Raw genomic sequence first — 6756 nt, 5'->3', positions numbered from 1 at the left:
GATCCAAAGCCCATCTGTAGGCAACTGGACATCCTCTTAAACAGAAGGATCTCGGGGAGGAGACGAGCCAGTCAGGGTGCAGTGTAGCAACGATGAAACTTACAACTTTCCTCCAGTTCCTAAATGCTTTCTATCCCCCCCTCCCCATTATCATGATTCCAATTCTACCTTACAAATCTGGCTAGACCAGAGGATATACACTGGTACAGATAGGAACTGGAAACACAGGGAATCCAGGGCAGATGATCCTTCAGGACCAGTGGGAAGAGTAGCGATACTTGGAGGGTGGAGGGTGGGGTGGAAAGGGGAAACCGATTACAAGGGTCTACATATAGCCTCCTCCCTCGGGGACAGACAACAGAAAAGTGGGTGAAGGGAGATGTCGGACAGTAAGATATGACCAAAAATAATTTATAAATTGTCAAGGGTTCATGAGGGAGGGCGGAGTAGGTAGGGAGGGATAAAAAATGAGGAGCTGATGCCAGGGGTTTACGTGGAGCAAATGTTTTGAGAATGATGAGGGTGATGGACGTCCAAATGTGCTTTATACAATTGATGGATTGTATAGATTGTGTATGGATTGTGATGTATGGATTGTATTGTGATAAGAGTTGTATGAGCCCCCCAAAAATGATTTAAACAATTAAATGTACATAGTAAAAATATAAAAACTTATGTCAGTATGTGAATTAGGTCCTACTTAATACTGTTATATATTTAAAACATATAATTTAAAGTTTTTAATATGTAAAAAAATGTTTCCAGGGATGAGTCTAAGCAGAGCAATGCTTTGTAAAGGGAATTTTATTGTGATTTTCTATGTTGCACAAACAAAACAGATTTATTGTAGTCTTATGCGAAAATATGAAAGGATAGGGCAATCAAGAAGAATTACAGTTGTACATTCTGGAGTTGACCACTGCTAATAGCTTGGCATGCATGTTTCCAATGGTTTGGCTATGTAACCACATGCCTCTGGAGAGAGAAAGAATATGATAATATATTTTGTACATCTTATGTCAGAACCCAATTTTTCACAAAGTAATCAAGTATCATTATTTTGCTTCACTTTTTAACACTTGATGACGATATAATTTTTAATGGCTAATAATGTTTCATGGTAAGAGCATATTATAGTTGAAATGTCTACTGCCAAGGTTTCTTTACAATACACAAGATAGCAATGAGAATCCTTTAGCTACAAGGTTAGCTCTTTGTACATACCTGTGATTTCTTTATTTTTTTTAAATAAATCATTTTATTGGGGGCTCTTACAGCTCTTATAACAATCCATGCATCAATTGTATCAAGCACATGTGTATATATGTTGCTATCATCACTTTCAAAACATTTTCTTTCTACTTGAGCCCTTTGTATCAGCTCCTCCTTTTTCCTCTCCCTCCTTTACCCCGTGAACCCTTGACAATTTACAAATTATTATTATTTTATTCTTTTCTTGTTTCTCAGGGGAGAGCACGGACGCAGTCCCCCACTACCACAAATTATACAGTCGAGTTTCCCACATTTGGGGAAATCGCAGGTGTCAGCACATCCAGAGTCAAATGGATAAGCCTTGCCCTGGGAAAACCACTTTCATGATCATGGTATCTCCCCTGCCAGGTAGGTATTTTTATTTTCATATTTTACACTATCCTTTGACTTCCTTCACCCACATGTCTGTTGTTCAGCCCCCTTGGGTGGGGGATGGGAAGTTGTACATTGATCACTGCGATTGGTTCTCCTTTTCTCCCCCTTCTCCTCCCACCTTCCCCCTACCCTCATGGTCATGGTACAATACTCTTACTGATCCTGAGGGGTTTATTTGTCCTGAATTCTGTGTGTCAAGAGCTCTTTCCTGTACCAGTGTACATGCTCTAGTCTAGCCAGATTTGTAAGATAGAACTTGGGTCATGATAGTGGGGGAAGGAAGCATTAAAGAACTAGAAAAGTGTTTTGTTTTGTCAATGCCATACTGCACCCTGGCTGGCTCGTCCCTTCCTTGTGACCCTTCTGTGAGGGGATGTCCAATTGTCTACAGATGGGCTTTGGGTCTCCACTCTGACCCCTCTCATTTACATGGAAACAGTTGTTTATTTTGGGTCTTCTGATGTCTGAGACCTGATCCCATTGACAACACATGATCACACCGGTTGGTGTGCTTCTTCCATGTGGGTGTTGTTTCTTCCCAGCTAGATGGCTGCTTGTTTAACTTCAAAACTTTAATACCCCAGATACTACAGCTTGTAATTGCCGGGCACCATCAGCTTTCTTCACCACATTAGCTTAAGCAACCATTTTGTCTTTAGTGATCGTGTCAGGAAGGTGAGCATCACAGAATGCTAACACCTGTGATTTCTTAAGGTATATTTGTTGATAAGGAGTTGCTGGGCCAAAGAGCATAGAAGAATTTTAAACTGTCTAATAATGTCTTCAGAAAGTGTCCTTTATACTCGGAGTGTACTGTTCTTAATAGCCCAGCTGGTCACTTAACAATTTTGAATTGGAAGTGTCACAATCTAAAATGCATAGCAAACTAGAGGTGATAATGCCTTTGGAATTTTCTGGCAAAAGCAAATCTCAAGCCTTTTCCTAGGGGTCAGCTAGCCTGAAAAACACTTTATCTCTGTGGACCTGAATTGCCTGAATTTGCCTTTGAAGCGCAGAGAACCCAAAACATGGTTAGAGAGCAGTCAGTGTCAATGAGTTACTAAGACAATGTGATGAAGTTGGAATGAACTCAAGACCTCTAATCAGGTGACTGGCTTTAAGACTTGGCTCTGGGACTTAGTAGCTGTGTGACCTTGAATGTGTTTCTGCAACTATCTGAGTTTAAGTGTTTCTCTCCAGCCCCGACCAAAGAGATTAGTAATGGGATTTCTCACCATGATAACAGTTGTTAATGTTTGCCAAAAATGTCCAAATAGATCCTCAGCCTGATGGTCAAATGCTAGTGGTCAAAATCATATGCAGGGAGGGTACTCTAAGTGTCTTGAAAGTTGACTTTAGGAAGAGGCTTCCTCTAATAAGGAAAAATTCCAAGTAATTCATATTCAGATCTCTGATACTATACTTTTATCATCCCCATTAAAAAAAAAAAAAAGAATGCAAAATATTAGAAACACTATGAAGACCTAAGTAGAGGTGGTCTTTAACTCTCCTATTTGGGGAGGAAGTCTTAACCATTGGTGTGTACAGATTGTGAAAAGAGTTGTATGAGCCCCTAATAAAATGATTTAAAAAAAAAGAAGAATTCCACATGCTGGCTAGACCTTGACCAAAAGGACAGAGTCATTTCCAGCAGGATGTGGACTGTGTGTGGGGAAAAGTTTTTGTTTTTCAGTGACTGAGTCATAAATCCCAGGAAAGGAGTGTTAAAGAAGCAGGACTTAAAAAGATTACTTCAGTATGAAAGGAATGGTAACGAGCAGAGTTAATATTCTCTGGAGCCACCTCTTTTACCCGTGCCTAACTCAATCACCGCTCAAGCCCTTGCAAGATGCAATCAACGTGTATTTCAATGGTTTGTTTGAAGGTCTCTGGCTAGACTGTGAACTCAAGGCCAGAGGTTGGGACTTCTCAGCTTTAGTTTTCTCTGCAGCCAACATGGAAACTGGGAGAAAGATGGGCTTTAGACCCCTCCTAATGGGTTACAGTCTCAGAAACTCACAGGGGAGTTCTACACTGCCCTTTAGGGTTGCTATGAGTCGGTGCTGACTCTATGGCAGTGAGTTGAGCTTTAATATGGAAATAGAAGCAGAATAGAGGCCCAGCAAGTCTAGTTGCATGGATAAAACCCCATCTGAATAAGTTACTCACGTGAGCAACACACATTCACTTATTCTTCGGTTACCAAATTCATTTTTCATTAGTTGGACAATCTCTTTTGGGGTGCCCATTTGGATATAAGCCTTGTTCTAGCTTAGTAGTTGTCAACCTGTGGGTCGTGACCCCTTTGGGGGTTGAATGACCCTTTCACAGGAGTCATCCAATTCATAACAGTAGCAAAATTACAGGGATGAAGTAGCAACGAAAATAATTTTATGCTTGGGGTTCACGACAACATAAGGAATTATAGTAAAATATCGCTGCATTAGGAAGTTTGAGAACCACTGGTCTAGCTGGTGTCCGGCACATCAATGGACGTCTTACTCTCAGGGAATTTCCAATCTAGGTGGGCATTTGGATGTCAACCACATAATTATAATTATGAAGAATCTCAATTGTGATACATTCTATGAAGGAAAGGTAGGAGACACCATGATAGGATGAAATTTGGGTTTTCATTCTCCCTTTAGTAACTTCCAGGGTACCTTATGGTGTGCTCAAAATTCCAACTTTTCAATTAACAGCCGAGAGAGTGCGTGAATACTTAATTCCACCAAGGGACTCTGGTAATGAAGTTCAGGCTCAAATTAGATCTCAGACCCAAAATAGACCAAAGTGCAAATAATCTCTTAAAGGGTTCTTATTTTGAATAATGTACTAGAAATATCAGGGCCAAGTCAGAACCTTTTTTTTTTAAGTGAAGAAAATTACCAGGCTGAACAGAGTCAAGAATGAAACCAATCTGTCAATTTGTGTCTGCTCAAGGGTGATACACATACAAACACACCACTCATTTGCTAACAAATAAGTGTCTCAGATGCCAAATAAACACCTCAGAAACGTCTCATGTACTTCTCAACGAAGACAGGAGGTTGCCTGCTTCTGCAGCGCTCTTATCCAGTGCTCATCTCACAGTCATTGTCATTGTGAAGATCTAATATTTGGGACATTCATGTGGCAGGCACCATGTGAATGATCTATCCCACAGTATCTCAACTCGAGTCTCTGGATGGAACCTATTGTTAACTCACTTGGCTATCAGAGATTGTGGGTCAGGGTCCACCCAGAGATGCCTTGGGAGAAAGGCCTGATGGTCTACGTTTGGAAAACCAGTCATTGGAGATGTTCCAGAGCACAGTTCTACGCTGATACATATGGCATTGCCATGAGGTGGAGAGGATTCACTGGCAACTGGTACCATCTCTCATTGAAAAAAGTCCTGTACGATTGTCATGTCTGCTCCTATGTGGATGATAAGGAAAGTTCAGCTCATAAAGCGTGAGGGAACTTACACAGCTATCAAACAATAAATCCACTAATCAGACTAAAGCTCCTGGACTCTAATTCTTGAGTTCTAAGTTCTCAAGGATGTAAAAAAATCTATGTTTTATGTGGAATGGATAAATGAATACATTTTTTAATTACCCAGATGGATCTTAATAAATGGTAAGTGACTGGCCACTCACAGTTCTAATTTCTTTGCCAAACTTGATTTCCCACTCCAAATGAGGTAGTGAATTTCCTGTAAAGGACCTGCTGGCCTAACTACAATTCCAGGTTTTTGAAACCAGCCCAGTTGGTTGTAGTCATCAGTGGGAGTGAGAAACCATTAATAACAACCCCTTCTCACACAACATTTCCCCTTCAGAAGACCATCGTTGTCAAGCCAGGAAATCCTCTGTCCCAGGCTGTGTTGCTCACTGTCGAAGGAGTGGTTTGCTACAGATACTTGTTTTAGGAATAGCACCAGGTTGGAGCCAAGAGACCAACATCTGGCCAAGTGTTATTCCTCGGAAGCTGCGTGATTCTGAGCCAACCTCTGGTCTGATTAGCTTGACGATGAGGGGAATAGTGCAAAGGTGTCCGAGAAGGGATATTGGGCTCCTTTATCTTTCTGTGACTCCTAATGAAGACAACAACAACAACAACAAAGCCAAGGAGGATGAAGAAAACATCTCCCTCAATACAACTAGGAAACTGCCAGAAACTGCCAAACATGGTGATGTCTGAACTGAGGAGAGGAAGCAAGCTTGGACAGGGTGACCCTGAATAGGATGGTGATTACACAAAAAGATATTGTAAATATCCCAAAATACCTCTCAACCAGACTTTGTGAACAATGCCACGGATATAAGGTCCTAGAAAGCCAAGGGGGTGATGGGAATCATTCCTCTGGAGGACGGGAAGTCAGGCCAATCTGCTATGTCTGTTATTCATATTTCTCCTGACCAACCAAGGCTTATGATGTACTTTAATTTTCTCAGTATCTACTATAGTGTCTTACTGATCATAGATTCTAGTACTACCTGAAGGAATAAAGAGTGACAGTATGATGGACGGTGCTGCAGGGTGCTGAAGAACAATGGAAAGCTTACACTGTGTCTGGAACTCCAGCTCTATCTTGTCAAGTGATGCTTTGGGGTTTAGCTTAGTCAATTTCTTGGACAGAGTCTTCAGAGATGTGAAGGGTGCAATGTGTGTAAAGATCTCTATTACTCCTGGAGCTCCAGTTCCTTCAGAAAATGTCTCAGAAAGCTGATCTCCTGTTCGGTCCCTAGTTATAGTCGTAAATGCACATGGATAGTTGACCCATCTCCTGAAGATTTCCTTGGGGAGGAAGAAGGCAACTCAGTCCGCCCATAAGACTGGGAATCTTGAGTCTCCTGTAGAATCTGACATAGCTTGGTCCCTGTTAGTAAACTTGTACTGGGAGTAGAAGACAAGTGGGGGAAGACCATTCCAATGATCATGTCATCAAGTGTCCACCATTGTGATGATTTCCAGAGAACTAGACACCAGGCTAGAGGGTCTGCTTCTTTTCTATTTTTTCTTCTTTTCCATTGGCTTTCATATTCAGCTCTGATACTATAATCTGTCTTTTGCCAGATTCTCCTGGTGGTACTTTAAGTGATCATTTAAAAAAATATTTGA

The 6756-nt window shown here is 41.2% G+C and overlaps 1 non-coding gene across 1 annotated transcript; it reads right to left on the bottom strand.

Annotated features, from left to right (window-relative positions):
- Positions 1–1464: 1464 nt before the first annotated feature.
- Positions 1465–1628, bottom strand: LOC115869044. The gene has a single exon (XR_004045958.1). It is a non-coding gene; the product is annotated as a U1 spliceosomal RNA (small nuclear RNA).
- Between the last annotated feature and the right edge of the window lie 5128 nt (positions 1629–6756).

This window comes from Echinops telfairi, unplaced genomic scaffold (assembly GCF_000313985.2).
Source record: "Echinops telfairi isolate 266 unplaced genomic scaffold, ASM31398v2 ScPeMD7_1;HRSCAF=3_0, whole genome shotgun sequence".
NCBI classification, from domain to species: Eukaryota; Metazoa; Chordata; class Mammalia; order Afrosoricida; family Tenrecidae; genus Echinops; species Echinops telfairi.
Note: the sequence above shows the minus strand (reverse complement) of the source record. Positions and strands in the feature narration are given on the sequence as shown.